The sequence below is a fragment of the Ambystoma mexicanum genome, chromosome 7q, assembly GCF_040938575.1.
Source record: "Ambystoma mexicanum isolate Mex_15411 chromosome 7q, UKY_AmexF1_1, whole genome shotgun sequence".
Lineage (NCBI taxonomy): Eukaryota > Metazoa > Chordata > Amphibia > Caudata > Ambystomatidae > Ambystoma > Ambystoma mexicanum.
Genome location: NC_090941.1, coordinates 790,784,207 through 790,810,510, shown reverse-complemented (window position 1 = coordinate 790,810,510; position 26,304 = coordinate 790,784,207). Strand labels below are relative to the sequence as shown.

Below are 26,304 nucleotides of genomic sequence, written 5' to 3'. Positions count from 1 at the left end.
CCCTTTCTTCTCCCTCCGGGATGCAGTCAGCCGCTGTAGAAGCACACTCCCAAAGTGTATGGCTGAACCTAGCAAGGGTGCAAGTAGCATTAACAGACTTTAACGCCATGCTACATGCTGAAAAGACTTTCTTTGCCATAGCATCATATTTTTTATCGTCCCTGTCCTGTGGGACTGTAGGATAAGCCGTCTTGACATCGGTAGAGGATGCTGCTTGTACCACCAGACTTTCTGGGGATGGATGTTTAGACAAGAACTCTGGGTCTGTGGAAGATACCCTGTACTTTGCAGACAGTTTTTTATTTACTGCTGGTATTACATCTGGGGTTTCCCAGTTTGTCATGATCTTTCTCTAATGAGCTTTATGAAAGGGCACCACTGGATCCTCTTGTGGGCCTTTGTCAAGAATATCCGTGAGGTCATCTTGCTGGAAAGATTGTGAAGGTGTAGACCACCCCATGAACTCTGTAATCCTGGCCATTAAGGCTCTGTAGGGGGTTTCAGCATGCTCCCCCGGGTCTGGCTTAGCAAAATCCACCTCAGGGGAAGTGTCTAACCCACTTGCCTCATGTAAAGAATCATGAAGATCCTTTAATCTGCGCTCTTCAGAGGAAAATTCCTCTCTAACTGGGGTTACAGGTCCCTGTAACTCAAATGTGTCTTGTTCAGACAAATCACCCTCTTCTAAAATTGAGGATATAGTTCTCAATTGTTCTGAACTCATAAAGGGAGTAAATCCCATTTCCAAGGCAGAGGGTGCCGAACTTGTCATTATTGGCCTCGAAAATGTCGATGTCGTCGACGTCGAAGGCTTCGAGCGTGGCGTCGAAAACAGAGGTGGAGGCCTCGAGGACCTCGACAGAATTGGAATTCTACTCGACAATATCGACGCCATCGACGTCGAGGGCCTGGGGATCGTCACTGGATGTGTGGTCACCGTGACTTTTCTCGGCGTCGACGCCGGTGTCGAGGCCGGCGTCGAGTCGACAGACCCGTGTGTCGAAGGTCCCTTCGACAACGGCGTCGAAGACGTCGACGGAACCTTCGAGGAAGGTTTGGAGGTCATAGTCCTACTCGAGGGTTCGAGACGCGCTCGAGAGGTTTCTTTCGCCGGGTACTGCGACTCGCGGCGTTTTTGACCTTCGGGTCTTTCGACCAGAGCATCGCTCTCGGCAGTCTTCGAGGGGGTCGAGGCCACTTTCTCGAAGACGCTCATCATATTTTTTCTGAATTCCTCCCATTCAGCCCGGGAACTATGTTTCGTGGGGCAAGGGATTCTTTTTGGCGAAACAGAGGAAGAGGAAGACGGAGAAGGGGATCTTCGACGTCTCCTCTTCGAGTGCTTCGATCTCGAGGAGTGATGAGACCCACTCCGAGACCTGGAGCGCGAATGGTGACGAGGAGACGAATGTCTCGACTTCGTCGACGAAGAAGAAGCTTTAAAAGTCTTACCTTTCTCCAGCTTCCCCCTACGCTCCTTCAGGGCCTTAGCTGTCATGGACATACAGTCCTCGCACTCCGAACAATGGTGTTCGGCTCCCAAGCACCACAGACAATTTCTGTGAGGATCGGTCAACGACATCTTTTTCCCACAATCTCGACATTTTTTGAAGCCGGATCGAGGAGTTGTCGGTTCCGACGAGGAAGCCATCGAGTACGGATCGAATAACTCGAGGTAAATAGGATTATCTGACTAAGAACTGAGCAACGGTATTCCGAGGCACCGAGTAGCGCGGAAAAACGGAACTGAGCAACGGACACTGCGCGCGGCCTTTATAGGCAGGATGACGTCGAGCGTCGATACGGCGGCTGTCGAAGGACATCGACTCGAGGGACGTCGACGCGCAGCGCCCTCTGGAGAAAAAATTTTCCGAGGCCAGCAGAGCTGGAAGGAGATATCTAAGATGAGGAATACGTCGGAGGACACAATCCCTTCGAAACGCAAAACGCAGTAAAAGCTCGAGAGCTATAGCACAAGAACTCCCAACACTTGAACATGCAGTAAAAATCTGAGAGTGGCTGCCAGGGGAAGGGCTTAGGGAGAGGGCAGTATGACTCAGAGACCAGTGATTGGTTACTACTAAGACAGATCAGAAACTAAACTGATACGGATACTGATTTTTTCTTTACCGAGGATTCCCAGCCTGACGACGGGGAAGATTCATGAGCATGTGAATCCATGCCAGAACTGAAAGACTTCCATGTGGCACTGCACTGAAGGTGCTTTTTGTGACACAATTGTAAAAGATGATGCCTATGGAGTTTGTTAGTCTCCATAACCAAAAAGACAGAGGTAAAATTCACACAAAAATACATTAGAGAGTGGGAAAAAAGACACTCTTTCCAGGTAAAAAGATCAAGTCCTCAAAATCCAGCAAAGTTGCTGGGGGTCTCTAAGGTAGAGGGAATTAGCACACTTTTGAGAATTCTCCCTAAGTAGTAACGTATGTAGGACTTTTTGAGGGACAGATAAACACAAAGTCAAAGGGTAGAAGAGTCTTCAGGGAGCCAGGACAGCCAATGTAAATTGAGCAAAGTCTAGGGAAGCTGAAACACATCTTGAAGATAGCACAAACGTCTTGCACAAAGTTAAAGACATTTTTGTTGAATCACTGTTGGGCCACAAGCTGGGAGGCTTGTGAAAGGCAAAGCTGCAAGCAACTCTGCAAAGGGCAGCCAATGCAAGTCTCCAGTGAGCGCAAGCAAGCTACACACAAGAGGTAAGCACGTCTAATTAAACAGTACCTCGATTCTGAAGAAAGGGCTTCAGCTGGCTTCTGTTCCTGTTGTAGTCCTGCAGATCCTGTTCCTCAGTCGTGGGGACAAGAGCTAGGGCATCTGGGGACTCCAGCACTACGGTTTGAAGGTCAGCAGCAGCAATGGACTTACTCCAGATCAGCTGCACTTTGCGGTTTCAGCGACTCGCAAATAGCACCACCGCGGTTCTTGGACACCTTGTGGGCTCCCCTTGCTTCTGAGGTCCAGCACTCTGTTGAGGTTGCTCAGGCTTGGGTAGTCGTGCTTCGAGGAATCCAGAGGATCTTCCAGGAGCTCGGGTCTGGCTTAAGAACTATGTGCTTGATTCTGGTGTTCCTGTCCCCTGGCACTCGATTCCAGCTGCAGCAAAGAAGTACAGCCAGCAGGGAGAGGGGTTCCAGTCAAGTTCGTCTTGGCGTCAGTTGGTCCGACTAACGCAAGGGAAGAAGTCATCCGTTCCGGGATTCTCTAGTCAATGAGAATATTGGAGCTTCAGCACTGCAGCAGGGCTTCACCGAGCAAACCAACGCTCTAGGAGGGTGCAGCAAGCTTCTCTTTCAGCTTCTTCTTTGGTTTCTTCCTCCAGTAGTCGACTGCCTTCCTTGCAAAAGAACTCTCCTTTTATGCAAGTCTCTCCCATTCACTCGCAGCTTAGCTGTCACTCGCAGAGCAGGGTGGATGTCCTGCAAGGACAGCCAGCCAATCCCCTTTGGGTGCATTCCTGTAACCAAGGAGACTATGCACAGGGAGTTTTGGGCACCTCCCTCTTTCTGCCCTGCCGGACAAGCTGGAGCCAGAGGCGGGCTTCAGCAGTGAACCTCGCCAAAGACAAAACTAACAAAGGGAACAAACCTGGTTTGGCATGCAGAGTAAATCTCAAGAAGGACCTTTACAACATGAAATTGTGAAAAAAGAAGATTGGGGCCATTTTGACAAAATGGGCACCCATGGGTGCAACACTGCAGCTGAGGATTCAGTCTGCAGTAAAAACACAATGGTAGGAAAAAGTAAACGAATGCCACCAGCAATTAATTGTTGAAAGGGTAACAAAAACGTTACATGAGAAAGTAGACGAGGGGGATACTGGGTAACCCTCTCCAGCCCTCTATGGAAGAGTGTGTGCTGGGTTTACAAGGTTACAAAAGTTAAGTAAAGTCACTTTACTGCTCTTGGAAACCGTAGTTAATCCAAGGGAAGGAATTTAAACCTTTGGGAAATCTAAAGGACTTCCATGTGCCACTGCACTGAAGGTGCTGTGTGTAACAATGTAAAAAAATGATGCCTATGGAGTTTGTCAGACTCTAAAACCAAAAGAAAAAGTTTAAATCAAAGAAAAATACGAGAGAGTGGGGAAAGGGCCTCACTCACCAGGATTGTCAGGCAAGATTGTATGCAGTACCCTTTGGGTGCACTACAATAAGGTTGACCTGGAAATAGTTAACCCAACGTTTGGTAAAAGTCTGTACTACACAGGTTGGTATTTTATGTATTTTATTTATTTGTATTGCACCAAACTGCTCGCAAGCATCGGGGCGCATACGTGAAGACACGGACAGACAATGAAAGACAAAAACAAAAGACGGGACAATTCATTGCACATAGGGATTAAGCCAGCAGAAGACGTTGAATCTAATCAGGTATTACTTAAAATGCAAGGTTTTAAGTTTTTTACGAAAAGAGTATAGATTAGTTTCAAGTCCGAGACAGGTCTGTAGTGTGGCTGAGCAGCCAGGCTTATCTCAAGAAGGGTCAATGTGAGCAGTAATGTTGTGACACAGAGCTTCACCGTATAGTTATTCAAATGAACACTTGCACTCAAGGTTTCTTGATAAAACAATTATTCATTCATTTCACAGTCAGTTTTAAAGCCTGCTTCAGAAGGGAGCAATATATACAACACTAATACACTTCAAAACACACTGTTTCCCTAAATCAGATGATACCCATTGGGGATGGCACACAGACCATTCCTACACCCTCAGGTGACTTGAATAGCTAGGACACTGTGGACATCGATTTATCTCTGGTATACTTAGAATAATACCGAGTTTGGTGTAAAAGATAGACTAGAGGAAAAATACAAAGGTTAACAAATAATTCATAAACAGGTAAGTACTTTTGATACTTTCCAATGCAGAGTAAATTAACCCTTTCATGGCGGCCAAAGCCAAAGCACAAAGTCATAGGTAAAGAGGAGTCTCTCAGGGAGCCAGGACAGCCAATTTTAATTGCTCAATGTCAAGGGGAGTTGAAGATCTTCTATGCAGGTAGGTAAAAAGTTTTGCAAAGTTTTTAGAAATGTTTGTAGAAAATAGAACACTTGAAGGGCCACAAGCTCGGAGGCTTGTGAGGGGCAAAACTTAAGCAACTCTGCAAGGTAACCAAGACAAGTCTCAACTGAGAGCAAGTAAGGCTACACAACAAGAGGCAAGTTCTTAGACTTTACAGTACCTCTGGGTTGAAGAAATGGTTCCAGCTGGCATCTGTTCCTGTGCAGCTCTGCAGATCCTGTTCCTGAGCCTCAATCGTGGTGACAAAAGGGCGGACGCTTGGGGACTCCTGCTCTGCAATGGGAAGGTCAGCGGCAGCAACGGGCAAACTTCGATTCAGCAGTCGTTCAGTGTTTCAGCTCCTCGCGTCTGACAGCAAATCGCAACACTGGTTCTCGGATACCACTTCAGACTTACCTTGCTTCTGGGTCCAGCACTCTGTTGAGGTGGCTCAGGCTTGGCCAGTCCTGCATCAGGGAAGTCCAGAGGATATTCCTAGCGCTAGGGTCTGACTTCTAAGCAACATACATTGTTAGGCAAGGCTTAGTGAAACCATTCAACAGAGGCAGTACAAGACTCAACTGTTAGTATAAGGCTGTACGATCTGAGTTCACAGTAGTGTAGACAAGAGCAGCCAGGCTCATTTTAGGAGGGAGAGAGGGCGGTAGAAACAGGACAAATGAAATTGTAATACAAATGGTCCAAAGAAACACAAACACTATGTATGTAAAAATAAATAATTGATTTAAATACAGGTAGGACCAGATAAATATATGGGTAAATAAGTATTATCACACATTATATGCAATCACAATTATCAAAACACAACACTATGCTTGAAGGTACACACACCAAAGTATAAACCTTATTTGGAACACCCAACAGTAGTTCTAGGGAAGTCTAACCTTTTCATACACATTCATTATAAGTCACACCTATTCTTCAGTTATACTAGTTGAGTAAAACCTAAGAATGTAATATTCAATTACAGGTGCTTTTGAGATCAGTGAAACACAGATTGAGATGAGCAGTAACTCTTGTAACTTATTTTTGGGATGGCACACAGCTAACTCAAGGTAAATTAAACCCATATACTTTAACATCACAATGAAATCCAGGTTAGAACATTCCCAGCTATACAAGTACCTTATGTATGACTTATGAGGGACAGTTACACCAAAGACTCTCTGGGAGTCTGTCTACAACAGCACAAGGAAAGCAAAACCCAATGTTACACTTTACTGAATGACTCAGTTATTCTAGGTAGGCAACAACCTAATACAGACTTATTCTGGACAGGCTAACAGTGAGTCGGGGGAAGCAAGACCCAGTTGGGGGACACAATTATCCAAACAGGAATAATCTGATGAAACCAACATTACTTTTGGAAAGAGGCACAACCTAATCACAGGTGAGTAATTTACCTTTACATCTACTTTCTATTAGAATGGCAAAGCAGTTTAAGGAAAGAAAGATGTTATCCCTACTTTTAAGAATAGTGCATCACACATCCAAGGTAACTAAGAACTTTTGTAACTGTTCACTCAGAGTTACAGTCACCAACCAACTCTTTCACAATTAAGTAACTTTTAAACAGTTATTTTCTTTTCTAGGCAAAAGGCCCAATCCCTTAAAAGTATTTCCTTTATTCTTGGAGCATGGGTGTTCTCAGTGGCAGAAGGGGCGGGGAAGACACTAAGATCAAGTATCAAACAGGCAGTGTCAGGATAGGTTCTTTAGCAAAAGTCAGAGTTCCTTAGGAAGACTGGACAAACAGGCGAGTACTTAACTTCCAGGGGTGTTCGGGAGAATTCTCAGAAATGTCTTAATTCCCCTTCTACCTTAGAGCCCCCCCACCCCATCTCTTTTTGCTGGACTTTAGGACTTTTTCTCATGTAATTTTAATGCGATTTATTCTCCGTTTCTTTTGACTTTGTGACAACCACCATAGGAATCATCTTTGCATTCTGTCACACAGCACCTTTGATGCAGTGGCACAGTGCAGTCTCAGATTTTCCAAAGGTTTAAATAACTTCTCTTGGTGAAACTACTTTTTCAAAGAGCAGTGTAGTGAAATTGACTTTACTTACATTTTCTACGTTCGCAGCCACTGTAAGGCACGCATGGTACCCATTTCGTGAAAATGGCCCTTGTCTTTTTTTGCCATTTCTTGTCGGAAAGGCCCTTCTTGAAATTTACTCTGTGTGCCAAACCAAGTTTGGTCCCTTTGTTCCTTGCCGGGATTCACGAGCTGGTTGTATTTCTGCTGCTGCTGGAACCAACGTGCCAGGGAGAGGAACACCGGATTGTGTGCGTTGCTCTGAAGTCGGACCAGAGCGCCAAGAAGATCCACTGTACTTCCTTGACGCAGGACTGACCCAGCCTGAGCCGTTTCCACAGAGTGCTGGACCCCAGATGAGAGGGAAGTCTGAGGTGGTATTCGAGAACCACAGTGTTGCTATTTGCTGTCAGACGAGAGGACTTGAAACACTGAAGAATCGTGGAATCGAAGTTTGGCCATTGCTGCTGCTGACCTTCCCATCGCAGAGCAGGATCCCCAGACGTCCTCCCTTTTGTCCCCACGACTACGGCCCAGGAACAGTGAGATCTGCAGAGCTGCACAGGAACAGAAGTCATCAGCTGCATCTTTTCTTCTTCTTTACCAAGGTACTTTAAAACAAGTCTAAGAACTTCCCACTCACTGTGGAAGGGCTTGTAATTTCTACAACTCACAAGTCTAATCAGCTTGGGGCCCTACATTTGATTCTTTTCCTCAAAGACTCCTAAGAACTTGTGCAAAGACTTTTACTTATCGGAAGTGCTGCATACTATACAAAGACTTGCCTATTGACTTTGGCTTAGCCTATTGAATTGTAGGACTCTAAGAGGATCTGAAAGTATTTGCCCTGCTTAAGAATATTGGTGATCTCTTGTGTTCTAATAACCTTTGCCTTTTACCAACTTTTAAAGAGTGTTCTGAATGCCAACAGTAAGATATTAATGTCCCTAGCACCCTTGTTATTGAAGTCACCTGTGGGTGTAGGTTGTGTCTGTGGGCCATCCCAAAAGGGTCTTGTCTGATTCAGAAACTCAGTGTACAGTATTGAAGTGTATTTGTGTTTTAATAGTATATTGCTCCCTTTTAAAGAAGGCTTTATAACAGACTGATAAATTAATAATCGTTTTTGCAAGAAACCTTGGGTGAAAGAGTTCCTTTGAATACCTGTAACTGTGAATCTTGTATAACTCCATTACAGCTCACATTTCCCCTTTTGAGATAAGCCTGGCTGCTCAACACGCTACCAAAACTGTAGTACAAGCTTATACCAAAGGTTGGGTTGCCTATACCTGTAGTCAAAGTTGCTTGTAGTGTTCCCAGAGGGTACTGCATTCAAACTTTGCCTAACACAGATTCACATTGACAAGTATTCAAATAAACTTGTACAAAAGGTTTATTGATTAAACAATTATTAATTTAACAACCGATTAGAACAAGCCTTCTTCAGAAGGGGCAATATAATAGTAACACACATACACTCCAGAATACACACTCTTAATATTGCTTAATCATAAAGTACCCTTTTGGGATGGCACACAGATACTTACTAAAGTCACCTGAGGGTGTAGGAACTAGGACACTGTGGACATTAATATACCACTGTTTGCATTCAAATTCAGACCTATGAGTATGTCAAAGAAAAAGGTTATTGGAACAGAACAAGAAATCACACAAATATTCTGAAGCAGGTAAGTACTTTTGGTAACCCCCAATGCAAAGTTAGTTAATCCCTTCCTGGAAGGAAGACCAAACACAATGACAGAGGGAAGAAGAGTCATTCAGGGAACCAGGCTAGGCCAAAGTCAATTGGGCCGAAGTCTGGGTGAGCTGAAACACTTCTTGTAGGCATGTAAAAATCTTGCAATGTTTTAGAAGTCTTTGTAGAAAAGAAGAAATCAAAGCAGGGCCACAAGCTCATTAGGTTTGTTAAGTAAAGAAGCTGTTAGCAACTCTACAGGGCAACCCAGACAAGTCTCTGCAGAGAACAAGTAAGGCTACAACAAGAGGTAAGTTCTCTTAGACTGTACAGTACCTTTAGATTGAAGAAAAAGTACAGCTCTGCAGATCCTGGGCCTCAGTCGCAGGGATAAGAGGGAGGACGTTTGGGGACTCCGGCAATGCAATGGGACGGTCCGCAACCGGCAATCGTCAAACAAGTGGCACTTCGGTGTTCAGCTCCTTGCATCTACCGCATATAGCAACACTGAGTTGCCTGGCTGTCAAGATGGGCTTTCCTTGCATCTGGGATCCAGCACTCCATTGGCTCTGGCTCGGTCAGTCCGGAGGCTCTTAATGGAGCTCTTAAAAGCAACGAACACGATCTGGTGTTCCTCTCCCTGGCTATTCGGTTCAAGAAGCAACTGCAGTGGAATTTCAACCAGCTCCGAGGGGGGATGTCCAGGTGGCTTCCTTGAGAGTTGATTGGTGCTACCAACTCAATGGCATAAGTAGTCCTTGCAGGGCTTCTCTAGTCTAAACGAAATTGGAGTTTCAGCACAAAAGCAGGGCTTCAACCCAACGGTCCAGGAGTTGAAGCAAGCGTCCTCTTCAAGTTGTTCTTCAGATTCCTTCGTCCAGTGGTCGACTCTGCCTTCCAAGCCAAAAAGCCTAGCCTTTTATGCAGGTTTCTCCCATTCATTCCAGCCTAGCTGTCAGTCATCCAGCAGGGTGGCTATCCTTGCCGGACAGCCAGCTGGCCAATCACCTTTGGGTGCATTCCTGTCTCCTAGGAGACTAAGCACAGGGAGTTTCGGGCACCTCCCTCGCTTCCTGCCAGACACCTTGGAGCCAGAGGCCGGCTTCACTCGTGAATCCCGCTAAAGGCAAAACGATCAAAGGGACGAAACCTGGTTTGGCGCAAAGAGTAAATCTCAAGAAGGACTGTTCCACAAAGAAATGGTGAACAAAGATGACCGGGGCCATTTTGACAAAAATGGCACCCATGGGTGCTTTACTGCAGCTGTGAACGCAGCCCACGGTAAATGCACACCATGCTTGTTAAAAGTAAACCACTGCCACCAGCCATTCATTGAGGAAAAGAAAAAATGTTACATGAGAAGCTAGACAAAGCGGATACCAAGTAACCCCTCCAGCACCCTATTGTAAAATAGTGTGTGCTGGGTCTAGAAAGTTACAATGTAAGTGAAGTTCTTGGAAACAGTAGTTTATCCAAGAGAAGGTATTTAAACCTTGGGAAATCTAACAGACTTCCCTGTGCCACTGCACTGAAGGTTCTGTGCGACAATGCAAAAGATGATGCCTATGGAGTTTGTCAGACTCCACAACCAAAAAGAAAGATTATTAACAATCACATTAAAATACATGAGAGAGTGGGGAAAAAAAGGGTCTCTCTATCCAGGTGAAAAATTAGAAAGTCCAAGAGTCCTGCAAAAGAGCTGGTGGTCTCCAAGGTAGAGAGGAACTAGCACATTTCTGAGAATTCTCCCTACTCCTCACCAGGCTCACCATGAAGCAAATAGGTTGCGCGGCACAGCTTGGCTGACTATGAACTCCCTGGAATCCATCCATGTCGACGCAGTAGAATCCTGTGAAGGTGTGCGTCGACCTCCAAGTAGCAGCCCTGCAGATGTCCAGTAGGAGCCCACCAGACAGGGACGACGTAGTAGCAGCCATCACTCTGGTATAATGGGCTCTCGGACTCCCAGGCAGCAGTCGCTTTGCCAACTGGTGACAGTGATACAGCCGGAGAACCACCTGCAAACAGAAGCCTTGGACAGGGCCTTCCCATGGTTCACAGGACCAAAGGTCACAAAAAGCTGAGAAGTTTAGCAGAAACTCTTCAGGCAGGCCACACAACTTCAGGGCTCTAGCCACATCCAGCGAGTGCAAAGTCGTTTCAGCCTGCGACGAAGGCGTTGAAAAACACACAGATAACACCAAGGGCTTGTTTAGATGAAAGTCTGACGGCACCTTGGGCATGATAGAGGGGTGCGTCCCCAAAACCACCCTGGTCTCAGGGCAAGTCAAGTAAGGTAGTTTGCAGGATAGGGCCTGGATCTCACCCATTCGTCATGCAGAGGCGATGGCCATGAGAAAAGCGGTCTTCCACGACAGAAATTTTAGTGGAACAGAATGCATAGGCTCTGACGGGTCTCCCATGAGCCTAGTAAGTACCGCATTGAGCTCCCTCGCCGGGGCCGAAGCCTGCACCAGCAGAAATGAGCGGAATAGTCCCTTGACAAATTCCTTGACTAACTGGTGAGATCACAAGGAGGGTCGTCCTGGGAATCTGGTGTAGCGGGAGATAGCCGCCAGATGAACCTTGATGGAGGCGTGAGCCAGCCCCGATTTAGTCAAAAGCAAATATGGAAGGACCTGAGGGGCCGTGACCCTCAAAGGATCGATCTTCTGTGAACGGCACCAAGGAACAATTTACTTACCTGTAACTGTTCTCCAGCATGGGTCTGGCATGGATTCACATGCTCATGAATATTCCCCGTCGTCAGGCTGGGAATCCTCGGTAAAGAAAAAAAATCAGTATCAGTTTCGTTTCTGATCTGTCTTTCTTAGTAGTAACCAATCACTGATCTCTGGGTCATACTGCTCCCAGCCAATGACTGCCCTCTCCCTAAGCCCCGCCTCCGGCAGCCATCCTCAGATTTGGTAGCACGTAAAGTGGCAGTATGACCAAGTGAAGAGCCGCAGAGGGGTAGGCGGGAGGGTTTGCATGTGAATCCATGCCAGACCCATGCTGGAGAACAGTTACAGGTAAGTAACTTGTTCCTTCTCCAACATGGGGTCTGGCATGGATTCACATGCTCATGAATAAAAGAATACATAGCAGTACACACATGCACAACCACGGGAGGTGGCAACAGGCTTGGACGACCCTGGACTCCACCCTGGAGTCCCGATCGACGCAGTATAATCTTGTGAAGGTGTGCGTCGACCTCCACGTAGCAGCCCTGCAGATGTCCAGCAGGGGCACACCAGACAGGAACGCTGTGGTAGCAGCGATCGCTCTGGTCGAATGGGCTCTCGGACGGCTGGGCAGCTGTCGGTTTGCCAACCGGTGACAGTGCATGATGCAGCCAGAGAGCCATCTGGAAATGGAAGTCTTCGAGAGAGCCTTCCCTTGATTCACAGTCCCAAAGTTCACAAACCGCTGTGACGGCTTCCAAAAACTTTTCGTGCTGTCCACGTAGAACTTCAGCGCTCTAGCTACATCCAGCGAGTGCAAAGTCCTCTCGGCCGGCGTGGAAGGCGACGGGAAGAAAACTGGTAACACCAAGGGCTCGTTGAGGTGGAAGTCAGACGGCACCTTGGGCATGAAGGAGGGGTGCGTCCTCAGCACCACCCTCGTGTCGTGAAAAGTCAAGTATGGAGGCTTGCAAGATAGTGCCTGGATCTCTCCCACTCGTCGTGCGGAGGTGATGGCCACGAGGAACGCTGTCTTCCACGAACTTCAAAGGCCCCGAATGCATAGGTTCGAATGGGGCCCCATGAGCCTGGTCAGCACCACATTAAGCTCCCACGCCGGATCTGGAGCCTTCACCAGCAGGAACAATCGGAATAGTCCCTTCATAAATTTCTTCACCAGGCGATAAGACCACAAGGACGCCCGTCCCATAGTCCTGGTAAATCGGGAGATGGCAGCCAGATGTATTTTGATGCAGGCGTGAGCCAGTCCAGCTTTGGCCAGCGACAGTAGGTACGGCAGTACTTGAGGGGCCGTAATCCACAGAGGGTTAATCTTCTGTGCACGGCACCAGACAGAGAACCTCTTCAACTCATGTCCGTAGCACTTGAATTAAGGACGCCCTGGCCTTTGCAAGAACACCTCTGCAGTCAGCCGGGATATCGTACCCTCCAAACTGTAGTGCTGCAGGAGCCAGGCCTGTAAGTTCAGCAACTCCAGGTCGTGATGAAGAATGGCGCCTCCTTCTCTGAAGAGAAGATCTGCGTCCGCCAGCAGCTTGACTGGTGGGGACGTTGACCAGTCCAGAAGGTCCGGGAACAAGATCTGCCTTGGCCACGCCGGTGCAACGAGGATCATTCTGCACCTGGACTTCTTGAGCTGGTTGATGAGACGGAGTAGCAACGGCAACGGAGGGAACGCATATAGAAACAGGCCGTCCCAAGGGAACGAGAAAGCATCGCCCATGCTCCTCGGCTGTGGGAACTTGCTGGCGAACCTCTGGCACTTGGAGTTTGTCGCCGTCGCAAAGAGGTCGATCCGGGGTTTGCCCCATCGTCGAAAGAGCCGATCCACCTGGTCCTGGCGTAGTTCCCACTCGTGGCACGAGCGTAGCTCCCTGCTGAGTGAGTCGGCGATGGTGTTTTTTATTCCTGCTAAGTGGAAGGGAACCAAAAACATCCCCTGGGCGACAGCCCAGTGCCACAGATCCTGAGCTTCCTTGGATAGGGCTGGGGATCTGGTGCCTCCCTGCTTCCGTATGTAGAACATCGTGGTGGTGTTGTCGGTGAAGATCCTCACCACTTTGTCCTTGAGGGACGGAAGGAACGACTTGAGCGCCCAGAACACTGCTCGAAGCTCCAGAATGTTGATGTGGAGAGACCTCTCCTCCGGGAGCCAAAGGCCTCTTGCGTGGAGATCTCCGGTGTGGGCCCCCCAACCCTCCAGGGAGGCGTCTGTCGTCACCATCTCCTGAAACGCCGGGGTCTGAAAGTCCGTGCCTGCCGTGAGGTGCGCACGGGTACCCCACCATAGGATCGCCCGACGGAACTCCTCGTCGAGGGGGATCCTTTCTTCGAAGCAGCCCGTCGCCTGAAACCAGCAGGCGTCGAGGAACTCCTGTAGCGGACGCATACGAAGTCTGCAAAGGGGTACAAGGTAGATGCACAAGGACATCATCCCCGAGGAGGCACTTGATGGACCTCACCCTGGCCACGTCCGAGGCTAGCAGGCGTTGCACCCTGCCCAAAATGGCCTTCGTCCTCTCCTCCGACGGGGAGGCCAATTGCCCCACTGTATCGAGCTTCGCTCCCAGCAACAGTGCTACTTGCGACGGAACCAGGTGGGATTTGGAGTAGTTGATGGCGAATCCCAGTTCCGTGAGCAGCCGGACGGTCCTCGCTGTGTGTTCGACGGTGAGTTCTCTTGTCCTTGCACGGATTAGCCAGTCGTCCAGGTAGGGGTAGATGTGGATCCCCTGCAGGCACAGCCGCGCCGCCACTGGTGCCAGGCACTTGGTGAATACCCTGGGTGCCGACTTTAATCCGAATGGTAGGGCTCTGAATTGGTAGTGGCGTCCCTGAACCACGAACCTGAGAAACTGTGTCCTTTTAGAATGGGGATGTGGAAGTAAGCATCCTCCAGGTCCAACGACGACAGGAAGTCGCCCTCCTCCAGCTGTCCCAGCACGTGCTGGAGGGTGACCAGCCTGAATTTCTGTGCCTTGATGTACTTGTTTAACCGACGCAGGTCCAGGATGGGGCGCCAACCGCCTGTCTTCTTTTTGACGAGGAAGTACCTTGAGTACACTTCGGAGCCCCAGAGCCTCCTGGGGACGAGCTCGATGGCACCTTTCTTGAGCATCGCCCTTACCTCCAACAGCAGTTGAGGGACGTGATTCTCCTTCCTGGCCACTGAAGGAATGTGAGGACACTTCTTTTGGAATTCCAGCGAGTGCCCGCTGGCCAGGGTGTCCAGCACCCAACGGTCAGTGGAGATGGACTCCGACACGCTGATGAACTTTGTCGGCTGGCCTCCCACCGGGGTGCTTCGGTGGGGGCCCGACGCTATGGCCGGTTCAGTCCTGCTTGGAGGAGGCCTGGCCGCCTTGAAGACGGCAGCGGGATCCTCCTTGCTTGCCGTGACCTCTGTAGGCCTCCTGGGACGAGGAGCGGGCCGCCTGGCGGTATGTAGAAGAGCCACCGCTAGATCGCTTGGAGGCACCCTGTCTGCCTCCGGAGCTCTGAAAGGGTCGTCGTCGTTGAAGTACCCCTAGGGCCTGGGCCGTCTCCGAGTCGGTCTTGATGGCCTGGAGCGACTCATCTACCATCTTCCCAAAAAGGTTGCTGCCGTCGAACGGCATAACCAACACTCTGGTCTGAAAGTCCTGGCGGAAGTCCGTCGCCTTGAGCAACCCTCGTCGTCTTAGGCAAACCCTGTTGCCCATCTGGCGAAATCCGGTATCGGCAATGTCCGTTGCCACCGTTATGGCGAGATCCGACGCCACCTCGCCTTCCTGAAGAATCTGTAGGGCCTCCGCTCTCTTGTCGTCCGGCAGGAAGTCCAGCAGGGGAGCTAACTTGAACCAAAGCTTCCTGTCGTAACGGGCCACGATCGCCAAAGCATTGGCCGCCTTAATCGTCGTCGTCCCATGGAGTCCAACTTCTTGCCCTCGGTGTCCGGCGGGGAAGTGGAAGTTGATGCTGCCGCACCCGCTGCCGCCTTCTTTGCCGCTGCCGAGGCAACCGAACCGGCATAGGCTGGGCCCTGAGGCACAAGGGGGCGGCCTCAGGGACCCGGTACTACTTTTCGTACCTGTCCGTCTTGGCGGGCGTCATAGAAGGGTCCTTGAGGACAGCCAGCCCTTCGTCCCAGATGTCGTCGAGCAACGGCACTGCCAGGACCGTCTTTCTCTTGGCCTGCATTGGAGTTGGAAGAGCTCGGACGCCCTGGCTATCATGGCGTGAAAGGAGCCAATTCCGTCGGGCGGTGAGGCTCGAGGGGGAGGCGATGAAGGAATGTCCATCGTATCATCGCCCAGTCGTCATCCGTTCCCGTATCCGTCGCTGTATCATCCCGAGGGTCAGTCGAGGGGGATGAGAGGTACACAGGCCTTGTGGGCACGAAGGGCGGAGCAGGTTGGACTCTCCTCCGCTTGTTCTGGGTGCTCAGGATCCTCCGTCGGGCTCCGTGGTAACCTCGTCCTTATCTCAGTACATAAGGATTGGATTGCCAACAAAATGGCCGCCGAGCTATCCTGAGGCTCTGGCAATGGCTGCAACAGGAGGGACGGTTGCTCCACCGGGCCTTCGTCGTCGTCACCATCTTCAATCTCCTCAGCAGGATCCTCCCCCTGGGATCAAACTTTCTCAAACCACTCGTTGAGGCCCTTCACGGTTTCCATCAGATCCTCCTCAGAGGCTGATTGAGTCTGTAATGGCCACCGCCCCCCCCTTTTTCCGCCGGGGTCTTCACGGGGGTCTTAACGATGGGCTGGAAAGAGGATTCCCTCCGGGGTGGCAGAGATAGTCTGGGCCCAGAGGCCGTCTCCACTGGCGTAGTCTCAGCCGGCTTCGCCAGGGCCGCAGCGACCACTTCAATAGAGGCCTTTGCCAGCTGGATCAAAGCCCTCACCACCTTAGGTGCGTCCTGGACCTTCGCCTTGGGGGGAGGGTCAGCGCCTCGCTCCCCCTCGGGTCCCTTCGAGATCGATCGGGACCGCTCCAGCAGCTTACCCGGGTTCTCGGACTTCCTCATCCCCGAACCAGAGCGCTGGCTCGTGGTTGAACGTGCCAGGGAAGTCGCGCCCTGCCTGGCATCCGAAGAGCCCGACTTTTCGTCGCTCCCGGTGCCCGCGGACCCGCGGTGCTTGGCCTTCTGTTGGGCCCCCGTCGCCGGGGCGCCCTCACAGGACTTAGAAGCCCGCTCATACTTTTTCTTCGCCTTCGCACCTGCTGTGCCCTTCTCCAGCCAGGAACGACGATCTTGCTTGGTCCATTCCGAAAGGTTCTTGCAGAACGCACAGTCCTTCTCCACGTGCATCTTGTCCTCATGAAGGCAGTAGAGACATCGCGAATGCTCTTCCTCCTTGAAAACATTTTGTAATCGGCATCCAGAGCAGCACCTGAACAGCTTGGATCCGGGCGTCGAGCTTCCCTTGTCCTGGGCCATGTCCGTTGAGGTAGGCCGCCGATCTTCCGGAATCCTCCAAGAAGCGTAATCTTGACGAAAACTTCACCCTTGAGGGGCGTTGAAGAATTCCGAAACGGGTCCCCGTTATCAGAAGTAGAAACGGTGGAGCTTGAGGCTCAATTAAACCGAAAAAATGAGAAAATCTCCTGAAAAAGCGCAAAACCGCAGCAAAAACTCGAGAGCTAAAGCACGAGGACTCCCAACACTTGAACGTGCGGTAAAAATCTGAGGATGGCTGCCAGAGGCGGGGCTTAGGGAGAGGGCAGTCATTGGCTGGGGGCAGTATGACCCAGAGATCAGTGATTGGTTACTACTAAGAAAGAGATCAGAAATGAAACTGATACTGATTTTTTTCTTTACCGAGGATTCCCAGCCTGACGATGGGGAATATTCATGAGAATGTGAATCCATGCCAGAACCCATGCTGGAGAAATATGTGATAATGTCGCCAGGTAGGCGCATATTGTTTTCCTGAGCCCTAAAAATCTTTTCACCAAAAGTTTTAGAAGGGGTATGACATGCATTACTTACCGTAATAGCATGTCTGAAGATTGTATCTGCTTAGATTCACATGCTGTGCATATGGTCCCGACATCCAGTGGTAACCACAGAGTATTGCATCTTGTCTTTCGGGGACCGAAAGGGTACGTCGGCATAGGCTTGTCCGTAACACTATCCCTATCGCGACATGTGGTGTACCCAAAATTCCTCACGCCCCGAGGTCCCTCTGATTGCATTTTTCTGTTATGAGGGAGCCCAATGCTATTGTGAGCGAGTACATGAAGAGAGAAGTAGTAAGACGTCTATGTTCTTTCCACCCCGAGCGGGGAAGTAGGGAGGGTGCAAGTGAATCTAAGCAGATACAATCATCAGAAATTCTATTACGGTAAGTAATGCATGTCTTCTGATGCTTGTTAATCTGCTTAGAATCACATGCTGTGCATAAACTAGCGAGTTGGAGGTGGGTTGTGAAAAGGAACAGTAGAGAAAAGATGTCTTAGTACTGCTTGTCCAACCTGAGAATCAGACCTAGAACAAGTGTCTAGGCAATAGTGCTTTGTAAAGGTGTGTACATAACTCCAGGTTGCCGCTTTGCAAATGGACTCTAGGGGAACGTTTGCAATGGATGCTATGGAAGCCCCAGTGCCCAGAGTAGAGTGTGCTCTAGGCTTGAAGGGCAGTTCTCTCTTAGCAAGTGCATAACATAGTGTGATGCATTTGACAATCCACCTTGAGATAGCTGATTTAGAGACAGGATCCCCCCTCTCTGCCAGCTGCCACTAAAACAAAACATTGGTTTGTTTTCCTCAGTGGCTTTGTTCTTTCCAGGTAGAAAATGACTGCCGTGCGCACATCTAGTGTGTGTAGACTTCTTTCGGCCATGCAATTGTGATTCTGGAAATAGGTAGGGAGTTCAATCGATTGGTTCACATGGAACTTCGAGATGAATTTAGGCGCAAATCTGGGATGCGTGCGCAGAACTACCTTATCCCAGTGGATTGTAACAAAGGGGTCCAGAACAGAAAGGGTTTGTAGTTCACTAACCCTCCTGATAGAAGTGATAGCCACTAGGAAGGCTGTCTTATAAGTAAGGTCTTTTAGACTTGCTTTATGCATTGGCTCAAATGGAAACCCCATGAGCCTGGTTAAAACCACATTTAGATCCCATTCACGAGCTGGGTGAGAAATGGGAGGATACATTCTTTTAACCCCTCCATGAAGACCTTAATCACCGGTATCTTTCACCACGACACCTTTTGTTGTGATGTGGTGTAGGCAGAAAGAGCAGCCAGATTAACCTTCAGGGAATTGAAGACCAACCCTGTGTCCAACAAATGGGTTAGGTAAAGTACAATGTGTGTGGGTGAGCAATCGATGGGATTGACGCCCTTGGTATTACACCAGATAACAAAACGTTTCCATTTGCTGGCATAGCAATAAAGGGTGTTTGGTTTCCTAGCTTCCCTGAGAATGTCCATGCACCTCTGAGGGAGCTGTAGGTGTCCAAACTCTCTGTCCTCAGGAACCAGGCTGCTTAATTCAGAGTTTGTGGGTATGGGTTTAGGGTCTCCCCCCCTGTCCTGAGACAACATGTTGTTCAGGCAGTGTAGTTTTACTGGTGGGGAGAGGGACATTTCCTTCAGATGAGCGAACCAGGGTTGGCAGGCCCACATAACTGGTTCCTGGTGCATCTTGTGCACTATTTTGTTGAGGAGTCGGGAGTGGGGGTTTTGGGGGAGGGGCAAAGCATAGACACATTATCCTGACCATGTTATCGTTAGACCGTTCCCCTTGGAGCGGTTCTGGGGGTACCTGGAGGCGTAGTCTTGGCATTGGGCGTTCTCCTGAGCTGCAAACAGATCGATCTCTGGGAAGCCCCATTCTGCGAAGACGTTGGATACGATGTCTTTGTGCAGACGCCATTTGTATTCTATGGGCAGAAGGAAATCTCTGCGGAGCACATCTGCCAGAAGATAGAGTTCCCCTGGAACATGTTGGGACAACACAAACATCTTGTGTTTGAGAGCCCATATCCAAATGTTTTGGGACAGCTTGGATAGCCCTGGAGAGTGAGTGTCCCCGTTTGTTCAGGTAATACATGGCTCTAGTGCTATCTGTTAGAATCAGCATTGTCTTTGTTTGTAGTTGCATCTGAAAAGCCTTTAATGCCTTGAACACCACTAATAGCTCCAGTAAGTTCATATGGTTGGACACTACTTGTGGGGACCACACTCCATGCGCTGTCTGCTGAAGCAGGTGAGCCCCCCACCCCATGAGAGATGCGTCTGTTGTGAGAGTGGCTTCCACTGCAGGGGTGTTGAAGGTGTTCCCTTTCAGAAGGTTTCCCTTGACCACCACTGCAAAGAGAGAACGAGGGCTGACTAGACAACTACCAGATCTTCCCATTGTCCGCTGGCCCGATTCCACTGGCTGTTGAGCCACTCTTTCATGGGACGCAGGCGCGCGTGGGGGGAACCAAGTATATGCATGACGCCATCATCCCTAGCAAACGCATGGCTTTGTGCATCGTCACCTCCCGACTGGCTACATATTGAGGGATCTCAAAAAGCATGTTCTGAACCCTCACGTTGGAGGGGAAGACGAGGCAGTCTTTCGTCCGTATTAGGGCACCTAGAAATTGTTTTACTTTTCTGGGGACTAGAGCGTTTTTTTTTCTCGTTGATGGAGAATCCTAGACTGAACAGGTGGTCTACGGTCCTTTGGGTGTTCAAAAAACATGTGTCGTACGAGTCCCTGTTATGAGCCAGTCGTCAAGGTAAGGGTAAACCGGGACAGATAGCCTGCGCAGGTGTGCTGCTGCTACTGCCAGTACCTTGGTAAACACCCTTGGCGCTGAGGCGATGCCGAAGGGGAGCCCTATGAATTGGTAATGCCTGTCCTCTACCATGAACCTTCGATATTTCCTGTGCGCTGGCAACATTGAAATATGAAAGTATACATCTTTCATGTCCAATGTTATCATGCAGTCCCCCTGTTTCAACAGTGGGATCACCTCCTGTAGCGTTACCATGCAAAACCTCTGAGGTTTTATGAATTTGATCGCTGGGCGCAGGTCTAGAACATGGCGCATGGTGAGGTCCTTTTTGGGTACAAGGAAGTACACTGAATAAATACCCTTCTTTACCTGAAGAATAGGGACGGCTTCTATGGCGTCCTTTTGCAGCAGCGCAGCCACCTCTTGATTCAGAATCTCCAGATGGTCCGGTGAGAGGCGCCGTGAGGGCAGTGGTCTGAATTGTGGAGGTCGGGCGAATTCCACGCAGTACCCGTGGGCGACCATCTTTATGACCGACTGGTCTGAAGTTGACATCTTTCCTCACGGCATGGGAGGGGATAAGTGCCCTCCTGACCAGGGTGACATGGGAGGGGACCTGGATCTGATAGTCATTTCTGACCAGAGGCTGCGGCTCCTCTAGGATTGGGGCCTCTACCGGCGGTTTTGCTGCGTCGCTGACCCCTTGGTGGGTAGTATGCGGGGCTTCCTGAAGTTTGTCCAGCATTAAAGTTTCCTGTGCCATAGTTATTCTGACTTGCACGGGACTACCCTCGAAAGGACCGACTAGCATTAACTCCTCTCGGGGGGGGAGGGGGGGGGGTCTTTGAGTAATTTGTTGCAGGGACTTCGAGTCTCATGCTCCATTTTAGCTGTTTCTAGGGCTTCGACCGCCTTTCCGAAGAGGTTAGTTTCTTCAATGGGTTTATTGATGAGAGCGGCCTGTGTTTCAGGCTTAAACCCTGAGGCACGAAGCCAAGCATGCCTTTTAAGTAGAGTTCCCTGTGCCAGAGACCTGCCTGCTGTTTCAGCCGTGTCCAGAGTGTTCTTTATCAGATTCTGGATCACTTGCCTGCTTTAGGCCACAATAGTGAAGTTTGGACCCGGTGGGCTCTGTGACCTCCTTGTTAGGCAGAAACCTATGCAGTTCCCTTGGGGACCACTGCAAAAGATTTAAGACTACAGGTGTTGGCAGTAAACCCACTTGGTAGCAGTCTGTACCACCCAGATTTACCTGGTAGCTGTGGCTGAGCAGTCAGACTTCCCTCAAGAAGAGTTAGGCAGTATGCAAAGTATACACAATAGGGACTCAGATACAATAGGGACTCAGATACAATAGCACAAGCAAACACTGACCAGAGCTTTGGTATCAAAGTATATAATTATTTAAAAACACACTTATTGAAACACTCCAGCACTATTATTGTAAATCACTCTAAACACAATTACTATTATTATATATACACTCATTATTCCTTATCAGACAAGTCTTAGTTAACACCACTTATTTCCAGACAGAGGTGAGCGCTTAACTATAGATGGCACTCCAATAAGTTAACGAAAAAGGGAGGGGAAAAAGGCAGAATGTAGGAAAATACACCACACTAATACTTAGGAACTCTTAAGCAAGGCAGGAAAGTCAAAAGTTACTTGTGAGCCAAAGTCCATAGGCCGGGCCCACTCTTGGAGAGAGCAGGGCACAAATGCACACAAGATCACACAATGACAACAGGCTTAAAAGGTCTTGCAGGGAGTTCAGAAAGGTTTTAGTTAGGCTCAGAAAAGTTTAGCCAGGGTGTCCCAGGCTAACCCAGGGTCGAAAGACGGGGCTAAATCTACCCCGTACAGTCTGTTGCAAGGGAAGCCAGGCGGAACACGGTACCTTATGTGGAAAGGATCCTCCAGCGGGGGCAGTTGTTCCTGGCAGCGGGTGCAAGTCGCGGCGTCACCCAGAGGAAGAGAAGATCTCGACGTGGAGGAAAGATGAAGGTCGTTGCACTGCCAGGGAAGAAACCAGCCGCAGAGTTTTCCGGTTAAGGGTACTACCCTTTGATTCGCGGTAGTGGTAAAACGTGGTATCCCGGTTGCCGGGGTGCTTGGCACAGGCAAGGCGGCCACGAGATGTTCCAGGAAGCGAAAAAGGAAGCAGACTGGTTATCCCCACCAGTCGAAGGAAGAAGACTCTCCGGGCTGGAGCTCTCCTCTGTCGTTGGGAAAAGTGGTGAGACGGTTCAGCAGGGCTCCACCGGTGGTGTCGTCGTAGCAGGTCGGCTCAGCTTCTCCCTCGTCGGATTCTTTAGGTCCTGTGGCAACTTCTGTAGTTCCAGTCCCCAAAAGCCCTGCTTTTATACAGAAAACCCCCATTCACTCAGCCTAGCTGTCACTCAAACATGCTAAGTGGTGAGCCGGCCGGCTCACCACTTGGGCCAATCAGGACGGAGTGCGACTTGAGTTGCCTAGGCAACTCAGTCCAGGGTGCCTAAATCCCCCTCCACCCCTACTAAGTACCCCAGACAGAGTGGCACTACTTTGGAGGGCTTCTGTGGAGAATCCCGCCAAAAAGTGGAACAAAGGGCTCAACTTGGGTTGGAGTCACAGAAGCGAACACAAACGCCATTTTAGAACAGAGTTCTGGCAAAAAATACCAACCAGAGAATGAATATTAAATAAATAAACTGGCGGTATGTTCGAGGCTATAGGAATTAAATAATTAAAGTTGGTAGCCTCGAACAATGGGAAAATCCCATAGGGATATATTCGCGGTTGAATATAAAAAGTAGTATCCACTGCCACCAGCCAAAACTCGATCAGGGGGGACAGAGACGTGCCCCCTCGACTAACAGACCCCGGGGCAATCAAATTGCCCCGGCCAGTACGTCCACAATATGATGGTTTGTACTGGTTCTGTTCAGAATTTGAGACTAGTAAAGTCAATGGTGACTTTACCTGCCCTGGGAGACAGTAGTCAGTCCCAGGGTATGGAGTCTAAACTGGGGGGTCACTATGACACCCCTGTGTTACTGCACTGAGGGTGCTGTGTAACACATCACAAAAACACATGAAGCCCTATGGAGTAAAAGACCCCATAGCCCATTAAACACATAGAATCAAAGAGATACACTCAAATCATGTCCAGGAGTGAGGGTAAAAGTCTCATTCTTGGCAGGAGAAAAAAAAATAAACCCCAAAAATCCAGCAAAGCTGCTGGGGGACTCGCTAGTTTAGGAAATTCAGCCAAAACAGAGAATTCTCCCCAACACTCCTGGAGACGTTCCTGTACTAGGTTGCATTGAGCGTCAGTATAACTCGCCAGCAGCGTAGTGTTATTCGCTATGCGCGTGGTACATGCAGCAGCCGAGGTAACACGCTTACCTAAGGCATATAACCTCTTGGATTCTCTATCTGGAGGCGCCTCCCCCGTAGCAATGGGTACTTCCTGCCCTTTTCCGGGTGGTAGTCACTATCAGGGAATCGGGGGGTGGCATGCCCTTTAATGTATTGAGGGTCCGAAGGAGCTGGCCGAAATAACTTCTACTCTTGGGTTCACTGCCCGGGTTTGAGCTGGTGACACCAGGGAGGGGGCAATCTTCTCTTAATAGAATTAAGGAGGGGAATGGCCTGGCTAGAGATCAGTTTCTCCTTAAGAGTATATTCTACAAAGTCCTGTTCAGGCACTGCCTCTTAAGTAGTGATTTGAAAGTGATCTGCTGCCTTCCTTAACATGGCATTGAAGGCCATTTGGTCGTCTACAGGTGAAGCCTGGCGAGCCGGGGTGGACAGAGGAGAATCCAGGCACAGAACATCAGTGTCCTGATCCTGTTGGGGGAGCATCCATGGGTCCGTTCCCGCTTGGTGTGTTACTTTCCCAATTGTCCATGGCATCTGCCTTGTCCTCATTGTAGCCCTGCAGGAAGGAAGGTTCTTTATCTTCACTGTAAATGTCCTGATAAGTATCCATTTGATTGTCTTCATGATGGACGGGAACTGAAGGCTGATCCTCTTGTAACTGTGAAGCAGATTTAGGATTAGGCTCTCCACGAGATCTTTTCAGGGAAGGATGTTCAGAAAAATAATTTTCTCAAGACTATCCATGCACCCTTCAAGCTTCTCCCTTGTCCACTTAGAAGACCTAGAAGGGCCTACAAGTGGAAAAACGTCGCCTTCTGCCTCTTGACGGCGAAATTTGTCAATCAGGGTGTTGGAAAGAGGCTCTTTAATGTCCTCAGTTATCACGAGAATCGGGGCACCATGGCGTATCTATAGATTTGTCCGCGGCCTGCCCCATCTTTTTCGATGGAATAGGTATAAGCCCAACCGCTGAAGTAATTCTAGTGATACTGTGTTCGATTTCCGCCGACTCAGCGTGAGATAGTGTTCCGAAGGACTATCTGTAGGTTTACCGCCTACTGCGGCATTAGAGGGCCTAGCGGTAGGTTTTTCGCTTTGAGGCCTAGTCGTAGTTTTTGGGCCTACCGGGCCTTTCGGAGCGTTGAATTTCCGCGCTTCGACATGTAAATTTGATTTAGGGGTAGCGTGCTCGTTTGTTTTGGGATGCCCAGTCAAATACTGCTGCGGATGTGGGGAAGGCTTTGGATCTGAACGATCTGAGGAATCTGCTGAAATTTTCAATGGCCCTGCTGCCACTCATCTATTTCGACATACCCGTCGAAATATGTAGCGGGGTTGTGCGTTTAGCGTAATGTCTTTGTACGCCCCTGTCGCCGGGTGTTGTCCCTGAAGCGAGTCCAGAGTTAGGCTTTGAAGCGTCAGGGACGGGCGTGGCAGACCTAGAAGTTTCCGCCTTGAGGCCGATCACATCCACAACAGATGGTTGGTCATCGGAGGTGCCCCTGTCACTTTCGGCGGGTGTGGCGGTGGGGGAGGAGGGCTCCCCCCGCGACATATCGTACGCGGCCCACCGCTTTACACAGCGCTCCTTAAGGGTTTTAGGCCGAAGGATTTTACAAGCGGCACACCGCTTCTCATCGTGATCTAAGGGGAGACAGGAGTTGCACGTCCTGTGCTCGTCCTTCCACGGGTATCTGACCCTTCACTTAGGGCAAAACCTAAAATGAGTCCTTTCCATAGCAAAAGGGAAAGATGATCAGACCTATAGGGTAAAGAGGGGGAAAGAGGAAAGTTAACGGAAATATGGCCACCCCGACCCCACTCTCCCTACTGTAAAGGCAGGCCAGAGGGCCCCGGCCAAGTGGATGCTTCAAGCGCCGGATCTTAGATGACGAAATCCACCGCCGTAGACAAGTCCCCCGTAGTCTTCGTCAAAGTTGTTCTTATCGTCAAAATTACTTCAGGGGAAATAACCGACAAGTCGGTATAGGATAAACAATGTCTCTTATGCAAGAGTTCCGCTATAGGGCGACCAGTTATCTGGGCGGAAAAAAACAATCTGATGGACCTCGGCGCTCAAGGGATTTTGGGTACACTACACATTACGATAGGTATAGTGTTACACGCCTATGCCGACGTCCCCTTTCGGTCCCCGAAAGACGATATGCAATACTCTGCGGTTACCACTGGATGACAGACCATATGCACAGCATGCGATTCTAAGCAGATTAACAAGCATCAGAAAGTTACATATTACCTCCAGTCATTGGAATATTTGGAGAAAGTGTTTGACACAAAGGTGCATTTTTAAAAAGGAAATGTCGCCACCTGGCAGCCATTTTCACTGCAACATTATCACTGGATAACAAACAAATGGGGTTCCATAGAAAACTATGAAGGAACATTTACAAAAATAAAATCTTTACCGACAGAAGTCGAGGTCAACTAAATTGTCAGACAAAAGAAAATCCACTCTAGATTGATGGGAAAATGTGGTAAATAAATGGTTTGTGGGACCTTTAGTTCAGCTGAAGATTTTGCTGCCGAGACCCCATTAAAAAAAGGAAATGTCCGACAACGATATGCAGAAGTCATTGTAAAAATTGGAGGCGTTGGGTAATTTACTCAAGTAACAGGATACAGAATACAACCAGCACAGCAATGCAATTCACTATACTATCACAAACCTAACTGATAATGATTTAGGTAAATGTAAGTTGACTCTCAC

The 26,304-nt window shown here is 49.3% G+C and overlaps 1 protein-coding gene across 1 annotated transcript in view; it reads right to left on the bottom strand.

Moving 5' to 3' along the window:
- DCUN1D5 (defective in cullin neddylation 1 domain containing 5) overlaps window positions 1-26,304 on the bottom strand; it is a 337,758-nt gene that overhangs the window by 22,675 nt on the left and 288,779 nt on the right. The gene's annotated exons all lie outside the window — the stretch shown is intronic.